The sequence below is a fragment of the Cyanistes caeruleus genome, chromosome Z (assembly GCF_971803275.1).
Source record: "Cyanistes caeruleus chromosome Z, bCyaCae1.hap1.1, whole genome shotgun sequence".
Lineage (NCBI taxonomy): Eukaryota > Metazoa > Chordata > Aves > Passeriformes > Paridae > Cyanistes > Cyanistes caeruleus.
Genome location: NC_141732.1, coordinates 73,342,837 through 73,364,634, shown reverse-complemented (window position 1 = coordinate 73,364,634; position 21,798 = coordinate 73,342,837). Strand labels below are relative to the sequence as shown.

General features: G+C 40.9%; 1 protein-coding gene and 1 long non-coding RNA gene across 5 annotated transcripts in view; both read right to left on the bottom strand.

The window, feature by feature from the left end:
* The window catches only part of FAM219A (family with sequence similarity 219 member A), a 95,033-nt gene that overhangs the window by 63,987 nt on the left and 9,248 nt on the right, over positions 1 to 21,798 (bottom strand). The window lies entirely within an intron of this gene.
* LOC147648579 (uncharacterized) lies at positions 11,101 to 12,181 on the bottom strand. The gene is made up of 2 exons (XR_015281112.1): positions 11,856 to 12,181; positions 11,101 to 11,152 (listed from the first exon to the last, which is right to left on the bottom strand). It is a non-coding gene; the product is annotated as an uncharacterized LOC147648579 (long non-coding RNA).

Below are 21,798 nucleotides of genomic sequence, written 5' to 3'. Positions count from 1 at the left end.
GTGCTGCTGTCCTCCATTTCATCCAAGGCTCCAGCAAATTTCCCATCTCCAGACTGGCCATGGTGCTGGCTTCCAGCTAATCAGCAAAAAAGAAAGTCAGGGTTTTATGAGGCCATTATTCAGGTTCTTCCTGAATTATCTCTGAACCTGATGTTTTAAAAGTCAGTGTAAAATAGTTGCAGATAACATGGCTACTAGCAGACTTCAGCAGATAATTTTCAACAGCTAAAAATCATGTAACTGAGCCTCTAGAAAGTTTTAGGGGCATAATAATACCCTGGCAGATAATACTGAACAGCTAAAATCATGTAACTGAGCCTCTAGAAAGTTTTAGGGGCATAACAATATCCTGGCCACAATGACAGGCGACAGACACCTAGTTATCTCAACTGCAGCAGTTAACAGAAGTTTAGAGAGAACAAACAAAAAAATCTTATTTCAAACTTTCAGTATCTTTAATTGGATTCCTTAGGCTTAAGGTAGAGAACAAGAAATTCAGGGGAAAGAAATGGAAATGCTACAGATTAACTAATTTTAGAATCAACCACATGCTGTTTGCTTGCAGCTGGTGAGTGACCTTTCCATTATTCTCAGCTAGCAGGAAATTCCAATCTACATTAATAAGCAGAATATTGTTCACTCTTCCAACAGTGTTTGCTTTAAAGGCTTTCTTGCACACACAGACTTCAGTCATTTTCTATGCTTCGCACTGTCTGTTCATCTCAGAGCATCTGAATCAGTGAAGTGGTTTGCTACAGTGGTAATCACCATGTGGCTGCTCTCTCAAACGAAACACTCTACTCAGAAAGTTTTAAATAGGAATGGAGAGGGAGGGATACTTCACCCTTCACAGCTATTCACAGGCATTTCCAGATGGTCACTGCTACAAGATAGTTACTTTTAATCAGGGATTCACCCCAAATTTTCTGAGATTATTTTAGCAATGAAGGATTTCACGTAGGATTAGATGAAGACAAATGGGGTGCCATTTGTTGCAGATATTCAGTTCTCATTAAACTCAATCATGGCTGTACACAGACGTGACTGGATTTCCAGATTTTGACTTGCTAAAATGTTTTCAGCTACAACCAAGCATATAAAAAGGCAGCCACAGCACAGTGACAAATCACCGCCTTTAAAATATAATTGGAAGGAGGTCCTAAATTAATTTTATAGAAATATTCTTCTGGTTGTTTTCTGTAGAAAGCCTGTCTGTGTGAAGTACGAAAGTGTTCTCCACTTGAGTAGAAAACTCCAATCCCATCTAACTGGAAGTGATGGCAATGATCCTGCCCACGCAGCACCTTCTCCCCTCTTTGCCCTCACACCCACAGCATGCTGCTGTCTCCAAGAGTGGCTGCATTTCTCCAGCAGGGAAAGCAGGTGTCACTGTAAGAAGTGCTGAATGAGTTCTGTGGGTACTTAACTACAAAGAAACAAGTAGAATTTAGCACAGCATCCACTAATTTGATGTCTTTCTAGCAGACAGCAAGGGAACATTGTTCAGATGCTGGAAAGCCAGTCCAAGTCACGTGAAAGAACTTCTGTTTGACAGTGGACTCAGGCCCATGTTTTGGTTACAAGCACAAACTCTTCATCTCATTTGGGAACATCAAGTGTCATCTCTCAAACCTTGGATACCCCTCCTCCAAGAATAGGCTGGTGATTGCAAATGGCCCATTCCTCTCTGTCCAGCTGCACTTCTGCCAGCTGCTGACTCACAGCGAGGGAGCATCCTTTCCCTCCTTCTGCTGGCTAAGAAGGATTACCAGCTGGCTCAGGCTTGCAGAGACCTCATGAGGTCACCTTGTCCAATTTCCCTTGCTCAAAAAAGGCCACCTAGAGCTGGATGCCCAGAACCATGATGAGATGGTTTTTGAATATTCTCAGGCATGGAGACTCCACCTGTGTGGGAAATCTCTGACCATGCTCCACCAGAGAAGAGCATGTTTATGTTGCTGCCCCACTACCTGTATTCATCTCCCAAGGCAAATTGAGTCAGGCAAGCAAGTGGTTGCTCTGCTGCCCTAAAATGTGGAGACCTTCCCTAAAGAGGTCACCAATAAAAATTCCTACAGCAGTGTTGAGTTGAGGAGCCCTGGCTTATGCTAGGTCTGAAGCATTTAAGTCCCATAAGTATATACCCTTCCTTCTTTCTAGTAAGAAGACATTGAACCAGCTAGGGAAAACAGCCAATTAAACATTTCCCTGCAGGTCATAACCATAGCTAGAAATTTTTAATTAACAAGTTAAAACTCATTTACAAAAGGCTTATTAACATTTTCAGGACTGGTATACTCAGCTTGCCAACCAGAAAATAGCCTGAAACACCATATGGGAGTCATCAGATTTTCCTTTTGTATTTGTCTCAGTTCATATACAGCAAGTCTCAGAAGAAAGCATCTGATCCGCTGAGGGTGTATTTATCTGAGGGTTTCTTTCAAAAAAAAATTTTAAAAGAGCTTTTAAAGCTGTAGTTTATGACTGGTTTTGGAAACTGTGACGAAGTATTTACTGTCCAAGACAGTGATTTGAAGGTTTTTCTTCATTTAAGGATCAGTGGCTTTATCTAATCATCGAAATGAATGAGCAATTACATTAAAAAAAATGGACTTGTCAATTTGTCAATTAATTTCTTGAGATTTACTCAGGTGTCTTAATGCTGTAAGGCACTGATGAAGTACAGTGCAGCTTTTTACCTTGGTATCCTCTGGCTTAAACTGTTTATTTTATGAGCTGTTGCTTTTATGTAAGCCAACACAAAAAGAAACTGCAGGCCAGAACTCAGTCCCTAACAGAGATATGACCACATCTACCAGAAAAGCAAATTTTCACATGAAAGCAATGAAGCCCCTTTGCTTCCACATGTGAGGTAATGCAGTGTTGTTCTCCATCTGCAGACAGACAGGACTTTCATGGCATCTTGAGCTCTGCCCACCAGCAAGCACAGCGAGAACAGATGTTCTGGGTACTTCTGCTAGAGTGGAGAAAAGAATTGTGGGCAGTAAAAATTAACAACATCAGCTCTGCTTTACTCTGCTGATTTTGGAACAGACTGAAAAGCAGCTATGAGCAATTGAAAAAGATCAAAAAAATGGTCAGGGAAAAAGACAATGGGAATTCTCTCTTGTTCCCAGCCTATTGATGTACAAAACACTCGCTCGTGGTGAGAGACTTCCCCAGGGTCAAGCTGTTCAGGTATAAGCAGTTTATTATATGGGTAAAGAGAGGGAGAGACCCGTGTCCGCCACCAGCCTCGGTGTCCACGTGGCTTGGGGGGGGAGAGAGAGTGGGACGGGGAGAACAGGAGAGGTGAGGTTAAAGATAGGGAGGGAAGAAACAAGGGAGCACGAGAGAGAACGGGGAGAACCAGGGAGGCTTAGGAGAGACGGGAGGACAAGAGAGGGGTAAGAGGGGAAAAAACCAAGAGGGTAAGAGCAAGAGAGTAAGAGAAGGAGAGAGGGAAAAACAAGAGAGCAAGGGGGGGAGAAAACCAAGAGAGTGAATTTCCTGTTACATACAATATATGTCTTTCTATAGTGAATATTCTAATTCCCAGTAACCGATCACTATGAGATACACCCACTAAAGAATTTACATACAGCCTATAAGAATTACTACATTACTATAAAGTGTTGCATTTCAAACTCTAAAATCTTTACATATTCTTCCCTTGCTTCTTGACCTTTGGATTCTCTATCTGCAGAATGATATTGTTTCATCATCAGGGATTCTCCTTTAGCTGGCTAGGCTATTGTTCTTTGGTTATATAGTAGCTAGTACTCAGCATCTTATGACTCAAAGCAAGCTTTCATTTCTACTTAGATTCTAGGCTTCATATTTTCAGAATCTTCTGCCAAACAATCACATTCATAAGGTTTCCTTGTTTCATCCTCCCCAACACCAACCCAAACAACATGGCTTCGAAGACGCAATGCTCCTTCTGTCCAGGAATAAAACCAACTAGAAGATCCAACTCAGATCTCTTAATTTCTGTACATACTGACTAAATGGAGCTCCAGCATGCTAAACAGCAAGATCACTTCAGTAGGAATTATGACATATTTTAATTCCAGCACAACCCATGGCAGACAATGAAATGTCTCTCCCCTACTCTTTAGCTCCACCTCTTACATAAGATATGTGTAGGTATGTTTCATTAGCTTTATGTGAACTCCAAAACTTCTTTGCTACTCCATCTCTCCATAACTCTCCTACACAGAAAGCCTGTGTCTGAGATGTCTTGTGCCTTTTTTTTCAAAGTCAGACAGGTGTGCAATATTGGAGAAAGGGGAGAAATAGACTTCAGAGAGAATGAACATGCTCTGTTGGTCTCAAGCACTGCACCTTGTCTCCTCTCCACTTCCCACCATCCTCAGTCAGCTCAGAAAATGCTGCTTCATTCTGGCTATGCACAGTCAGTAAGAAGGACTTCAGGAGGATGAAGGTTTACAGATTACAGTGACTTACATTTCATATCTCCATCTGACCAGAATGAAATGAGCTTCCCCTGCACTGCAGTGTTACAGAGGGTAGCTCTGAAATTAAAGATAATGGGATAAAAGCCACATCCACCAAGACCCTTCCTTCCCTGTTTGAATGAAACAAGCAATTAGTGGTTAGCACAACCACCCCCAGAACTGCAGGCGGGTGACAGAAATAGGAGAGGAGCCCCGAGCTGTGCAGAGAGAACAGCTTGTCTCCACAGGGATATGCAGAGTGCAGTGAACTGCCTTTCCTGAGGTGGCCGAGCCAACGAAGCTCAGTGTGCCAGGGCTCAATCTCTAAGTGCTGTGTGGTGGAATGACACTTTTTAGTCCACAGTATCACCCTCTCTGCTGACTGTCAGCATCTGTCCCACCCCTGATTTGGCTACTGCTTTCAGAGTCTCCCCACAGGCTGGGAATGTTTAGGACTTCCTTGTCAACCACCATACCAGAACATGTTTGCACCAAGTTCCCAGAGCGTGAAACATGCTGAGATCATTACCCAGCCCTGCTGTGAGAGGCAGATGGTTTTCACTGAATCTAGCTGGTAGGCTGCTAGTCACGCCCATCCCTGCCCTTGCCAGGTGAGGGGCCTGAGGAGGGACTGCTCACAAAGCCAGGCTGCCACGGCACTGCTCTGCCATGGATTGTACATGCACAAGCAAGGTGACAGGTCCGTGTGCATGGGGACAGTCATTGACCTTTGTAACAGAACATCAGAGCTGCAGAGGCAAATGAATTTATATTTTGATTAAGATTTTGAACTGAATTCATACAAAGAAAAGAAGGAACTCTGCTTATTACAATGGAGCACAGCAGGACCTGAGTGGCTGGATTCTGCTACGATGTGGTGGAAGCTGACCCATTTAAAGGGTCTGAAACACTAGTGCAGGTTTCTCCAATACTGTTTTTCTCCTAAACACATCTTCCATTCCATTGGAATCTGTGTGAAAGGGGGAAGAGCCAGCATTATTGCAACAGAACGATTTCATCTGTTGCTTAGATTTTTTTTTTTAATTCACTGTCCACCTGAAAGAAATCACAACCTATAATTAAAAAGAAACAAACCAACCCCCAAAAAGACACACTAAGAGAACCTCAACAAGCATTATACAGAGGAACATTGGTGTACTGGGGACAATAGGAGATGCATCAGAGAGCTGGGGACAAAGCGTGGAAGGAATAAACTTACAGCCTCAAAAATAAGATGAAAGTTAACAACACATGATGCTCTCACAGGGGCCTTTTCTGAACCATTAATACTATTCTGACTCCAAGTGCTGTGCTATCCTGTGGTCAGAGTTCACCCTTTGTTAATATACTTTAAGCCTTCCAAGTTGTTGTCTAGTGGTTGTTTGATGACACCAATCCATAGCCAGATTTTTTTCTCTAAAGATCAACCTCTTCTGACTTTCTTCTAAAATATAACAGGCTGTTGCCTAACTAGGAAAATGAAAGAAACTTGGTTATAAATATTTATTTACTTACCCTTCAATACCCCTCCTGGAACACCACTGTCAGGAAGGAGAAAGCATTGCTCACACTTGCAGTGCATGGTCCAGTTTGCAAGCAGCTGCTATGCAAACCCCAGCCTGCCTGAATTCTGCTCATCCTTCCCACTCATTTGAGTCTTCTCTACTCTAACGCTGTGTTTTCTAGTGAACCCTGAAATATGGAATCCTAATTAGTTTTCAAGAAAAGCTCTAAAATGCTCTTGTATCAGACAACAGAAACATATGTCAAGGGGTAATGGACAGATTCACTGTCACATAAGCCGCCTGTCCCTCTGCAATCAAACTGTGCCATGGAGGGAGGATCTGCACTTCAATCATTATCTCACAAGACACTTCCACGTTTCAACATGCTGCTGAAAATACGCTGTCATTTTCCTGTGTGCCACAGAGATGCTTCAAAGTAGCACTTACCCCACAACTAAGCGAGGCAAATCGATAGCATTCTGGGCATTCACCTGCATTTCAATCAGGATGAGTGTAAGAGCATTTACCTCTAGAAATCTGAACAATACTGAATAACTGAAACATTGTGGGCTTTTGTGCACATGCCTCAGAAACTGGCAGATATTAGTGAGAGGTTTCCCAGGGCCACCTTTTTTCTCTCTTTCCCCACCATCCATACATCAAAACAGAGCCTCTGTGTTCAAGTCCTCTTTTGCTCACCTGAAACTATTAAAAATCAGGTTTTTAATTTTTAATTAGACTCATTAGATACAGATGTGCCTCCTTCAAGCCCAATCATGCATTTACAAGGGTCAGCCGACCAGTCCTCCATAGAAATTAAAGCATGGCTCTACATCTGGAAATCAGTTCTAAAAATATTATTGTAGAATCCACAAATCTTAATGGCCTAGATCAAACACACTCCTTAACATCTAGGAACATCTAGGAACATCTTCCTGGTGAGCAGTGTGCAATATAATCCTGTGGCAGAATCCTTTCCCACAACCAGAATGTAACTGTTGAGTGTTTTTAAAGACTCACAGCCATATTGTGGCAAACAGGGAAGTGGCAGTGTCAGAGACTGTGTGATTTGACCTGCACCACTTCAACTACAAGTGATGCTACATGAAGCAGAATGACGACCATCCAGGCCTGGACTGAGCTGCTCTTATAAAACAAGCATCTTCCCACCACAGCAGGTGAGAGCTAACCCAGTCAGAAAACCGGAAGCACACCACCACCATGAGCCAGGACCATTCTCTACCTGAAGTTTTGGGAAGCCAAACTCATTCTTTGTAGTTCAGAATTCCAGCTCTTTATGTCCAATTTTCTTCCTTATTTGCTCTGTACTACCCCCACTCAAAATTTTTAATTCTTACAGAGAAAACCCAGGAAGGCTTCACTTCCTCAGATCAACCAGCCTTTAAATAATGGACGTGTTACTGGTAAAAATCTGCTGATTCCCAAGGGACAGAAAGGCTCCTTGGAAAAACATGCTTGCACAATTGTGACCCTTTCCCCCCAGTTTCACACAGGGCACTGTACTGTGTCTGTAGTGATGCTAAGAGAAGGATTTTCAGCCCTCAGATTCCAAATCCAGCCTATCCTACCAGCACTAAACCAGGACTGAATAACTTCATGGCTCAAGATTAGGATCAAAGCTATTGTATGAAGACACTAAAATACAATGTAGGCACTATGACAACAATACAATGATTGTTGGGTTCAAGGGCAGCTAATTCTAGAAGGAGTGTTTATTCTTTTTTTTGTAATGATTCCATGAACAGACATTATTTTATGGTGAGAGAAAACACAGCCATGTTGGAACAGTTGAGTCTTTAGCAAAGAGCTTTATGAAACAGCAAGTAGTGCAAACACATTCATTAATGAGAACAACAGAAAATCCATCAAGAGCACATGCTGAAATAGAACACTCCATAAAGTTTTACAGAACAATAGATTGGAGACTAAGCTGTACTGTACTGATCAGAAGAGCATGAAGGCACAAGGCTTCACCAGGGTAGAATGACCTGTTACACAGAAATGACAAGGGAAAACACAACTTGGGTCCCTCTAGTATATTCTTTGAAGCACTGGTTTTCATTGCTTTGAATTGCAAGGGAAAGACAGAGGATGAATTTAAGTGATTTATACCCCTATTAACATCAGTGACTTAAAAATAAAATCAGCAAGCATGGAATATAAATTTATGTCATTAACTTTCCATTTATGCATTAGTTTTTACTCTGATAACTGGTCTTTCTTCATTTTTCAGACAAGGTTAACTTTCACTTTGCCACTAAATCTAGACTTATAGTTACTATTTTTGCTACTGGTATCAGTCTGCAAAGAAACGTAATCATCCATTCTTATGTTTATCCAGAGTCTGGTGACACAATAATATAAATCTGGTATCCCACACCCCCAATTCCTACTCTGCTACTGAAAGTATAGAATAGAAATTGGAGGTATAGTCAATTATTATGGATTTTAAAAAGCAATGAGAAGCCTTAAAAATCCAGCACATTTAAGATTATAAATTCATTTTGAAGCAATGTGTTGCAAAATTCATCAAATTTCTCACCACAAATCAACAAGATCTTAGAACAAACAAGTCTCTGCCTCAGTCCTATTCCAAGGGTTGATCTAAAAAAGAAAAAAAGCTTTCTTCCCTTTTTCTCTCCATTTCCCAATTGTGAAATTGTTATTAATAAACTGAAAATCTTTCTCATGCTCATGAATTACCAACAAAGCTGGAGTTTTGCATGCCAAACCTAGGCACCAGGTAGGTATTCACCAGTCCAGTTTGCTAGTTGGACCATTAAGTGTGGATATCCACAGTTCTCTGAAAGTTTTCTTCATACAGTAGAAAGTTTCTTTCATACAGGTTGAAGTATTTGTCTCAAATCTTTAAAACAGCTGATCACATGTTTAAAATTGTATTCAATTATGTTAGCCAGCAAATTGCCTGGCAAATTCCATGTGATTACGTTACCTGACAGACATCACTGGGTAGAGACTGCAGCAAAGAGCAACAGTATCATAATCCAGACTTCAAACTCAAGCAGCTTTCTCAATCGCTTTCTTCTTGAAAAGTGTGTGTAGTAACCACCACTCCCTATTTTGTCATAGTATTCTCAGAAACCTTCTCTGCACTTTGATATCAAAGCATTTCTCTGCTCAACTGGCTTTCACACAACTCCAGAAGTGGCTGCTTTAAAAAAGAGAAGTTGGAAACTGTCAAGAGAACAGGCTGATAACTAATCAGACACCTTTGAAGTCACCCTCTTTGTTTCCAGGGAGCAGAAGTGTGTGTTGTTCAGACTGGTACAGAACACTTCTATATGCACCTAACCAGACCCTGCAATTCTCCAGAAGCAGAATATTGCATATTCAAAGAAGAGGTAAAAATGATTCGCAGTCTTGAGTGTTTGTATGAAAAACAACACTTTCTGCTTTTGAATTCTGTTCTGCTGACAACCAGCTTTTTAGAAATGCACAACAGAACAAGCAAGTGTCAGAAAACCAGAGACTTTAATGCTTTAAGTGATTAAATGAGTGACTTACCTCCCCATGAATGTGTCAACAAGAATTTCTCAAAGTGTCATTTAAAATAAGGTGGCCAAAAAAGCTGGAAGTTGCTCTAATTTGAAGGCATTTCTTTTATGCTGCAATTGCTTTTGGTTTCTAATGTGTTGATTTCTATACCTGTACTGTGAAGGGACCAGCCTGGACTGTGCAACCCAACTAACAGGGACAGGAAAATCAGAGGGGTCTAGCAGAATCTAGAGGCCTCTCCCTCTGAAAATTCTGAAAACTGAGCTAAATTTATGTTGAATCGTTTAGAAAAAGAAGTTTGTGCTGAGAGGACCACCCAAAGTGCTGTATTTAATATTCTCTAAAATGCTCACTCCATTTCATCAGATTTTAGTGGCAGATTAGTGTCTACCAAGGTTTCAGAAACTCTGACCTTGGAAAAGATTTGACTTTTATGAGCTATTGGTTTTCTATCAGAAGCCTTGTTAGACCTCAATGGCCTCTGGCACTTCTTTATCAGTGCTATTGCTGCTTAATTACAGCCTAATTGCTGTCTCCCATCGCACTGAACACCCAACAAGCCTGTGGCTCCCTCTTCTGTGTGTGTCTGATGGATGGTAGACTGATCTGCAGTACTCCAAAGTCTCTTTACCTTTGCTCTGCTACACAAGTAGCCTGTATCACATCTCATGTAGTCCCATGACCTGTGTGCTGATACCTGCTGTCACCAGGTACACCCTGTCACACAAAAACATCCCCACAAAGCCTCTGCTGGGAAACTGCAGTCTTTCCTTAGCTGCTTCATCTCCAGTCTCTTGCAGACACACACAAAGCATGGTGGCTCTCACACCAAGGACAGAAGCCTATAATTGCAGAGAGGTGCACCTGGATTTATCCCAGTATTTAAAGTAAGATCTAACCCCACGGCAACCTGGAAGTAATGTGGGGGAGCAGCAGCAGAAGGGCTCACAGCAAAAAGGCATCTTAAGACAAGCATCTTTGGTGATACCTTTGAAAGCAAACTAGTTGATGTGTAGAACCATCATGCAAAATAGTGGCATCTTAATCAATCTAAATCTCAGCCAACCCCACTTCCAGGGCAGGGAAACCTCAACTTGCTGCTGAGCACAGTTGCATGGATGTCCAGGAATAAAAAGTCTGCGTCAAGGATCTGAGCCTTACAGATTGGCCAGGAAATGACACTGCATGTTCAGTCCTTTGGGGCTACTTGTCCTAAGAAACAAAACCCTGCATTGTAGCTCTAAGCCAGCGCTTAGGCACATCCATACTACAATGAATTGGCATCAACCCTTTTAGATACCTTTTTTCCATACAGTATTCTGACACAGCAATGGTCTAGCACAGACTTGTATTTTAGCTCACGTATTTACTATATTTGATATTACTGTCCTGAGACAAATCCTTATTAGAAAAAAAAGTTGCATGTAGTTTCTCCTGTGAACCCAAGGCTCCACAATCATTTGGCAAAATCTTAAATCACTGTTTGCCCTCTCATTGACTTACTTATTTTATAGATACAGCTGAGGCATATAGGTAATTTGAAACTCTGATCTGATGGCTTTCATGGGGGTATTGCTGAGCTCTTCCATTGTTTTCAATTTTCTTCATAGCCTAGTGCACCATGGCTGCATAGGAATCACAGAAAACCATCTGAAAAATGTTTAATGCGTAAAATTATTTCAGGAAAAAGCAGGACAAATACCAGAGGCAAATCCACACAGCTTGCCCATTTTCCCTACAGCTGCAGGATGCAAAAAATACTTTTCCAAAACACCTTCCTGATAGTTTTTTAAGAGGAAACACAGCAGCATAGCTGGCAATCCTGATAATCTGCAAAAGCTCTACAGACTGTCCTCTGTAATCACTGCCTTGAACAAATAAGAAAGATGCAGAGCTCTATACAATATTCAGTAGCACTTAGAATTTGCTTGGAAATCTGATCACAGTTTAGTTCAGCAAGTAACTGTAAAGGGAAATCACATTTTCTTCTCTATTTCTTAATCAAAGCCACTTGAACCCAAGTTTCCATGCCGCAACCCCTGTAGTTACCTACTAAACACATCCTTTAGGACACATAAAACTGCAGTCAAATAAGTGAATATCAAATAATCTCCCTCCTGGCTCTCTCTCTACAAGTAACCTGTCTGGAAGCAGCTGGAATTTGTTAGTAAATGAAGACACAAGTCCAAGAGGCAATGCAACCTCATTGTGACCAGCACACAACTCTTGCATAGCTCAGAAGCAAATCTTTTTCAAGCGGTTAGAACATTTTCAGTGCTCTGAGGGGTTTGGAACTATCTGAGTTAGTGCAGTGCAACTGAAAGACAAGTTCACTTAGTTTTAAACAAGTTACCTGAGGTATGTTTTCACCAAAAAACCACAAAGCTCACTGAAAGCTAAATGAACCAACTTTTGGCATGGTCACTGCAGTCCTGGAAGGCTTCATTCTGGCATGTCTGGACAGAGATACTCATCTTAACATTATTTCAGGCGTCTTTATATTATGCTGGAGTCTCATTGCGGTTACAGGATGGATGCACTCTCAGATATTCCTGGAAGTGGAATCACAGCACCACATCCACATTCACTTTCTCATGTGGTTGAAACCTCCAGAAACCACCAGATCACATCACTGCATACTGGACAGGAGGTTCCTCCCAGGAAAGAGACTTAAGAGATCTGTTAAAATAAAATGATACATAGCTCATAATGAAAGAAATAGTTCCATCCCAGTCAGCTGAAGGAGATGGACAAATCATTCAGTTTTAAGAGAGAAATTGTTACAGAAATGTTTTTTGTTTCTGGTAAAGGCATATTCATATACTTCTTCCCTATATAAAAGGTAAAGAATTCCAGAACTGTAGGTCTTGTATCATGTTAGCTTGTAACAAAACCCTGTCTGTAGGAACAAGAGGACTCGTGTTCAGGGAAAACGGAGGATGTCAACCTCACACTTCCAAAAGGCTTTTCCTAGCCCATGCTGGCTGCTACCCGCCATGACTTCAGCAAGAACAATCAGAGGCTAGAAAGAAAAAAAATCAATGCTGCAGGATTACATTAGAGATCATCTCTGGAAAACAAGTGTCTAGCTCTTGGGAGCTGTAAGGTTGCCTACACTGTTTCACTGTCAGGATAGAATTAATTTTTCTTTGAGCTGTTTTCATTGGAGAATCCCTACTGTTTCTAGGAGAGTCGTGAGCTGTTGAGCTCTAGGGGCAAGTTCACATGAACAGTTTATTAATTTAGGCTTGTTTTGCCCTCGTCTGTGTTGGTTTCTTAGGAGATGGCCAATACCTCCACAGGGAGACCTGCCAGTACCTCAGAGGCACTGCTGAAATGTGAGCCCCAAATTCATGTTTCACCCTTAAAAACAGAAGATGGCATTTTGTGATGCCAATGTGTTTGTCCCTGACCACCCCAGGAAGCAAAGAAAAGACAGACTTAAACAGAAAACTTCTTCCACAATGGAAAGACATTTAAAAAATAATCAATTGAGAACAGACATCTAAATCCCCGATCTTGTTAGCACTGCTGCAGTGTCTTCAAAGTGCTATCAGAACTCTCTTTATCTATGGGAAGAAACCTTGTTTGTACCAGAAAGAAAATGGAAACATTAAATATAAATCTAATATTAATGAGTTTACAACATGTTGGCTGCCCATAGAAACGAAAGGGCAGTATTGCCAGACTGCTTAAATGAGACTGCAATTTTAATCAATATTAACCAAGTGTACATCCCACCAGATGTTTATTCTTGACACAGAGCTGACATTTATGTACAACTATCAGGTTAAAAAGCTACTTTTTAAACATTCAAACCTGAGAATACTGAAAGATACAATGGTACAGCACCACAAAATTATCCTGTTCTTAATCAATACTGCATATAGAAAGTAGAAACCTTATAAAGAACAATCTAGAGGAGCATGAGACTCCTTCCTGGAAGTCTGGGAAAAATGTCTCTTGTATTGACCAGAAAATTTTACTGATTCTGACTCAACAGGATGTTTCTGCGACTTACCCACATTCCACACATTTTGGAACAGAACTGAACCTCTTCTGCACCAGTTATCCAGGTCACCCCTTTTTTCAATAGCTCTTTAGAGAGAGGTTCACAGACAGAACAGACTCAAAACAATTTGGACAAGAAGGATTTTAGCATTGATTTTATAACTCATCCCTTCAGCAGACCATAGTGGATGGAGCTTTGGCACAATTTTTAGCTTCAACAGGGAACCACAGAATATTCTGAGTTGGAAGGGACCTACAGGGATCATCAAGTCCAACTCTTAACTCCTACGTGTGTACCTGCTATGCCAAAACAGCAGAACAACAGCTTGCAGGGAGGCTTTGCCTTGCATGCCCTGAAGTACCTGAAGTACTCCACGATACCCAAACTTGTCAGAGGCGTGCAGGTAGCAAAGGAACCACCACACAAGCCTCCCACCATCCGCTGGATAAATAGCCAGATGGCAAGCCTGCAACAAAGGCACCATGACAACAGTCCATGTTCCTGTTCACTGAACCTTGTAATGCAGCTTAATTTCTCCAATCTAAATACCAAGCCCTGAAAGCTGCTCTATCTCTTGCCCATTTTCTAGATAACATTAGGTATCCAGAAGGGAGCTGTTTGCATTAAAAATAGGATGTGTCACATTAAGCCATTGGCACATTCTATAAAAGCTAGGGAAAATATTTTTAAGAAAGCACTCTGAACGATACTGGCTGTTCTTGACACTTCAGTAATTCAAGGGGGATTCAACACAGTAAAGGTGGCCTGTGGCCGAGTTCTCTGTGGGAAAAGTCCAAGCTCAGCACCATAAACATTGCTAAATCTATAGAAATCCTTGTCCAGGTTATAAGAAGGAGATAAGGACTTCTAAGAGCAAATCCTCTGGCAAATAGAGGGAATCCTTGCTAGCTGCTTCACCAGCAACTTTTAACCCAGCTTTGAACCACAGGTTTGTTTTCAAAAGCTTTAGCTCAAGAGTCCCACAGTGTGCAGTATAATTCAGCTGACACTGGGGCTGGTTGGTGCCCTGTCCTGTGATGTTTCCTGGCATGTATGATCACAAAGTCACCTCTGCAACATTCAAGACTGTGACCATACAGCTTGCTCTGGAACAAGTGACAGAAGCACACAGCAACGCTGCATCAGGGGCAAGGCAGCTAAGTTTACATATTTGTGTAAACTGAGCTTAAACACATGCTGAGGATGTTACAAACCAGCCACTGCAGTGTACATGTACGAACTGGTTTTCCTTAAATTGAAATGTTTGCGCACTATTACTGCCAGCCAATGCACTGTGAAACCCTTTCTGTTTCACCAGACCACTGTCATACAATATTACTTTTAGACACTTTCACTTACACTTAGAGCTCTAATAGTTCACCTGCTACAAGTACTGCTGGAAGGGGAACATTAGCCAACAAAAGCTTGTTGCAGTACCAAAGCCAGCACCTGAGAAAAAACTAGAGTGATGACCAGCACCTCCACTGGGACTAGGTATATCCTTCTTACCAGAAGAAATTATTGCAGCAACTCAAAGCAACATAAAAGAGTAATGTTCTATGCACTGACAGCTGTAAGAATCTCAATTATCCCATCATACCAACCTGATAATAAAAACAAAACAGATTTCAAGGAAAAATGTTTCTCTTCTCAGAAACCTACCAGATGAGGTTTGGAACAAAACAAAAAGGTAAAGGTTTCTCATTTATTTTTTTTTATTTCTTGACTTCAGAGGCATGAGGGAAAGAAAACCAGAGAGAAAAGTTGAAATATAAACATCTGTTCAACATCAAATAATCCTAGCTAGTGGTGAAATTCTACCAACACAACAGAGGAGAGACCTCTATAAAAAAATAGCAGTAAAGGCAGGAATTACTCAGAGTAACGTAAAACAATACCAAGGCTAGGAGAGTTGGTTACTCATGATTTTTAGCCCTTCACAGAGCACAATTTAGTGATGCAAGACAGGCCAGTAACAAGAAAATGCCTTCCACCTCTTTACTCAAAGTTTTGTAGCCTTTGAAATGGCTTGGAGTTTTGGTTGTTTGGTTAGGGTTTTTCAAGGTATCTAAAGAGACTGATACAGATCTTCTGTGTACTGGGGAATGTGCAGGTTTATCAGCAGCTCACTAGCTTTGTGAAACTGAAATTCATGCTGTATTTCAGCCAGGTCTGAAGACAGACCTGCACCCATGGCAGAGTAAAGCAATACCAAGACATCAGAGGTAATGGCTCATTAAGAGTCCTTAAGATGTTTTTCTCTCTCTTGCCCTCCATCACTGATGCTTAGATTTCAGGTACCAATCCTTCCATCCCAAAAGATACCTCTATTCTCAATTTAGAGCTTTTTGATGTGCATTCATCACTTAGTATACCACTCTGCCCTAAATAAAGTTTTTGCTCTTTTTTGAAACAAATCCAGTTGAGTTTCAGAGCAGGAACTCTAATCAGGAAACATTAATTAGGCTGAAATAGCTGGACATAGCTGGTGGTTTTCCAGGTGATCTGCCAAACTGAAGGAGGGCGAGGTTTAAAGAGCCACTTATTTCACTCCAGCAAGCAGTAAAAGAAGTTTTAAATAAACCTCAGTGGTTTCGAAGTCCTTTCCAGAACCTAATTTAGAGGAATTACCAAGATATATGTGAATATTAACAGGTAGAAACTGGACATACTCAGGAACTGCTAAATCATAGGTTCATAGAATGGCCTGGGTTGGAAGGGACCTTAAAGATCATCCTGTTCCAACCCCCCTGCCCTGGGCAGGGAAACTTTCCGCTAGATCAGGCTGCTCAGAGTCTCATCCAACCTGGCCTTGAACACTGTCAGGGATGGAACATCCACAATTTCTCCGGACAACCTGTTCTAGTACCTCACCACCCTCAAAGCAAAGAATTTTTCCTAATATCTAATCTAAACCTACTCCCTTTCAGTTTGAAGCCATTCATCCTTGTCCTGTCACCACGTGCCCTTGTAAGAAGTTCCTCTCCATAATCCTTGAAGGCTCTCTTTAGGTACTGGAAGGCTACAATTAGGTCACCTCAAAGCCTTCCCTTCTCCAGGCTGAACAAGCCCAATTCTCTTAGCCTGTCCTTGTATGAGCAGTGCAACAACTCCTCTTTTTAAGCTTTTATACTTCCAGGGTTGTTTATTTAAAAAAATAAATAAATAAATAAAAAATCTGCAAGATAAAAGCAAGTACTTTTGAACTGTTGACACCATTTAGGAGAGGTCCTATCCATATACAGTTTCTACCCCATCAAGGCCATGAGTGCCTCCTGCACTCTGAAAGAGGCTGTACATTCCACCACCACTCAAGTGACCACAGCACAGGCTCATCCTTCAGACAGGAATCTTCCTGGAAACTAACCAAGCAGCTCAGGTTTAGTGCTGTGTGTGCTCACCATCCAAGCACTGCCTGTACCATCTGATGCACAGTGAGACCGTAGTTCAGGCAATATTTGCTTACAATAGACTTTAGCTGTGGGCAAACACTTGAGGCATTAACTGGAGGTCATGCTGACAAATACAGCAAAATCTACTTAGAAACTCAGGGAAGGACAACAGCAGCTTTTAAAAAATCTGACCCAGCAATACAAAATGGCAACTGACAGAACTAATAGAGGATGGATTGAGTAAAGGATGGTATTTCCATATGCGTAACAATATTTTGAAGTTGATTCTGGTAACAGTGACAGATGCATAAGGGCATTCACTCTGAGCTTCAATACAGGATGGAAAGCACTACAATGTTCCAGGGAAGCAGCCCTGTCTTTGAAGAACATAGATCCATCTAAAAACTGATTTGGATGCATTGTATTTGTTAATAAAGAAAAAAAGAGGCTGAATGAGGACTGCTGAAATTAACAAAATACTCATTTAGAAGTGACCACCATTAAATTTCATACGATGTATCAGTTAAGCTGATGTTTTGTTATTATTATCACTGGCAATCAGCACAATTAAATCCCATGTCCTAGAAATGCCCCAGGAAGAGCACTTCTATTTCTGCATAATAAAAGGGATGAACTGACTTCAGCCTTGAAATATTAAAAGATTTGTGATGTTTATCAATTAAGACCACAGCCTGAAGTACAGCTTCAGACTACTAAGATAAAGTTCTTTAGCCCCACTAAACCAAAAGAACAAGTTTTTATCAAGGGGATAAAAACTCAGCAAGGGTCTAACACACTTCAGAATATCAAGCTTGGAGTGGTATTTACCAGACCTGCTTCATCCACACATCCTGGCTCTGTGTGTGTCAGAATGAACACATTATCACCGTTGCAACTGACTGCTGGCTGTTTCCTGTGATGTTAATGAGTTCTGAATTTATGCAAAATCTCTCAGCTGGTGCTTCCGCAGCAACTACCAACTGAGATACCAAGACAGGATACCTGTGGTAAAAGCATCTAGCTTTCTCCCAGTTATAATTAATATGGCAAGCCAGACTTCAGTGGCCATTTGAAAATCTTTCAAAACACAAAATGACTGGCCTAGAAAAAAAGAGTTAACAAAAATGCACCATGACTCTGTTTTGAGGTCCTACCTATCTTGAAAAAACTTTATGACATATCAGAAACCAGAAATAAAATGCTTGATCCTCAAAGCAATTAGGATTTGCAAAAAGCTGCCAGGACCTTGTGCAATCAAGTAAATCTGCAACGACAGAATAACGTCACAGCTTTTTTATAAAATTATCCATGGTCATTCAGAATCACAACCACCGTGAAGTTTCCATGGCTTAAAAAGGAGGAAATTAAGTGAGCCAGCATCATACACACATCTCTTAGGCCAGTAAAAGCACCTTCTGCCTGTCCATCCAAGTCCTAGGACACTAGCCACAAGCTTCCCAAAAACCAGCACTGCTATGCACATTATACTAAGTATTGATTCAAGGGTTAATCACTTGGATAAGCAAGGGAAAACTTTGGGACTATTCGAGTCAGTACCATGAAATACTGGTTTTAACGCTATAGTTGAAGAGAGAGATTGCAAATATGTTCTCCATCTCACATGCAGACACAACAACTGGGGTACCAGTCACTGAAAAGAGTTGAAGTGTGCACCTAATTCACCCATTTGTTAAATGGAGCACAATTTATGCACAACTTTTAAGCAGAAAGCATCACTTCTCTAAAAGTCACTACAGAAGCACCTCTAATCTTGTATATGCTACCAGTTAACCTTGTGGGACAAACTTTTCTTACCAAGTTGGATTCTATGTGAAGAAATTTTCTCCCAAAATTCAGGGATTAATCTTTGAGAATTCAATGTTGCAAATATAAAACCTTAGAGTTAATACAAATTCAGATCTGACATTTCTCACTGCAGCACAGGGGAACTTTTTTCCTGCAGAAGGCATGAATTATAAATTCTATGTAGCTACATAATCCAAATAAAATATTCTCCTATAACCAGATAATCTCTTTATAATAATTCTTACATGCACAGCATGGATCATCTCAGCTATTTTCACAATCACTTTGCCCTAATTTTTGCAAAAAGTACAAGAAATTATTTTCACAGAACTGCTTTTGTGATATGCTTTCTAAGGTACATCTACAAAAGGGTTTGGCTCTGCTGGAAATGATGAAAACAAGGGGCAATGTGACATTTTATTTCATCAGAGCAGCAGAGGAATGACTAATTTTTGCAGAATTGTAGACTATATCTTCAGGTTTTGCATTAGAATCCTGAAGCGGTAATTCCTGCCGGTTAAATCTCAGTGCAGATGTGTCACAACATATTTTCAAGAGCTGGACTTGCTCCAACTCCTTTAACAATACCCATTTCTGCCTAATCACAGTGATCAAAATTGGAAGCTGATCTGACTTTTGACACACACATTAACAGGAACGGAATCAGAAGCCAGCAGTTTCTCCTTGACTTATCAACTGCCAAGAACCCAACGTGAAGTGCAGCTTTTACATGCTCCAGTGGGTTAGGTGACCTCCATCCTCAGAGCCTGTGAACATGCTGTTCCTGTTACTATTCTCAGAACTGCAATTCCCATTTTTTCCCCTTATATAAAGGGAAATTAAGATTAGATATTGAGACAGACCCACAGGCCCAAAAGAGATTGGTAGGGGCAGAAAGGAATGGTCAAGTCTTTCCCTGGACTACAACACAATTTTCCTGCAAGATCCTTTGAAGTTTTAGAATTCTAAGCTTAGAAAAGAAAGCTTTTTCTGCTGTTTCCATTTCATGGGTCCTGTGAAAGCCCTATTACAAATGTCCATTCCCACCCTATCCATATATCCCTCAGCTTTTCTCAAGGGATATCATGCTTGGCTTTCTCTTGTTCTACATATATTCCAGAGACAGATGCTATGAGAAACAAGATTCAGGTATGGTGCATTGCCTTGTGCTTTCAAAGTAATTCCACTAGGAATTCCACCACTAGGGCTCAAAGCCACAACTAAAAAAACACCAGATAATTTTGATGATGCAGGCTGTACTTATGCTAATGTATTTTGCCTCTGGAACAAAGATGTCCCACAGAAGCATTAGTGGAAGTGTTGCTGCAGAGGGGAGGCTGTGCAGTCAGAGTAGATGCCTGTACTGACATGGGAGCACTGCACATTTCTCTGCACACCTCAGGCTCTTGCTCCAAACTAGTGAAGTCTGGAAGGTTGAGCCTTCATTAGTTCTGTTCCATCAGCATGATCACCCCTCTCCATGCACTGACTGACAAAGCAGTGACTGCACAATCTGTCTGTGGTGTTCAGCTGGAGAGTCTGCTCTGGCCATTACAGACAGTGTATTTTTCATCTGCATCACATGCATGTTGTTGGGGAAAAAAGTAATGCTTTCATACAAAGAAGTACATTGTTTTTAGACATGTCAGTTACAAGATCCTGCCAGACAAAACCTGTGCAATGCTACCTTCGATTAGGAACATTCCTATTAATTTTTTTCATTTCAATTAACAACATGCAACCCATGCAATGCATACCTCCTTCCCTCCCTTTCCCATTTCTCAGGTCAGTCTGCTCAAACAGCTCCTTGGATGTTCAGGTTCTGCAAACTTCAGAAATTTAAAAATTTGTCTTTTATTACACATCAAACTGCTTGCAACAACAACAATGAAACAAATTTGATATTAGAAATTAGGCTCTACAATCAAGTCACAACCAATAACGATAAGACCCATGACTATTAAAATTTTTAAGTACTTTCTTAATAAGTACTTAATAAGTACTTAAGTACTTTTAATCAGAGATTTCTGAACAAGCACCCCCAGATGCTTTCCTGTAGTTCAACCCTTGACCTTGTACTGGTGCATATTCCTCCCTAGGTGCAGGGCTCTGCACTTACTTTTGTTGAACTTCATAATTTGATCTGAATCCCCTTACCCTCTCTTCTCTAACAGGTATTAGACCTTATGCTTCAACAACCTTCAGAAAATACTTTCCTAGAACTAGCTGGCTCAAAACATGGGAAGTCCATCTGCTTCCCTTATCCCATCATTAGTCTGCTGTAAGGCTGGTACATCAGCCAAGGTGTGAAATGGGAACAGTTCACTGTCTGGGGACATGACTTAAGCAATACTAACGAAAGACCTTAGGCAAGTGTAAATTAATCTCTTCTGAACTTAGAAATGCAACCAACAAGTCCTTTTCAGTACTGCAATACACTACCAATGTGCTCTTCAGCAGGGACTGCAGTACTTCCCTCACTTTAAGGGAAAAAGCAACAGGTTAAGTCTGAGAACCCCATCACATCTGTGCAGGTAAGCACAGAAACTCAAAAAAAGGCAAATTACCTTAGTTAACTATGCAAAAAAAGTGAAATGATGAGCTGATGAAAACAAATATAACTGCATTTAAGGCAGCTAAATGCTTGGTCCATCAGGTAAAAAAGATCTACTGGCCAGCTGCAAGACATCTGTTTGAAAGGAAGGAAGAAATGAGCATGAGAAGCCATGTCTGAAGCAGGCTCTATCTCATCTCAGCTAAAAAACTCTTCCAATGCCTGTGGCAAACTTGCTGAAATAAAAGAAATCACCATGCCCCAAATTCAGTGGAGGATAGAGAAGGAAACAATAATTAGATCAGCATAAGCAACTCTGACATTGATTCAAGAACCAAGATTGGTTTTCACCTGGGGCCACATACAACAAAAATATGAAAAAAGAAATAACCTAGGTAATTATTTTGCTTGGATATGGGTGTACTAAATCACTAACCTACATTCCCATGCAATCAGTAAAATACGCAAGAGAGAAATGATCATTAGAATATTGCTGCTCTGCTTGTCTTAGGAAAAGATACTGTCTACAGGC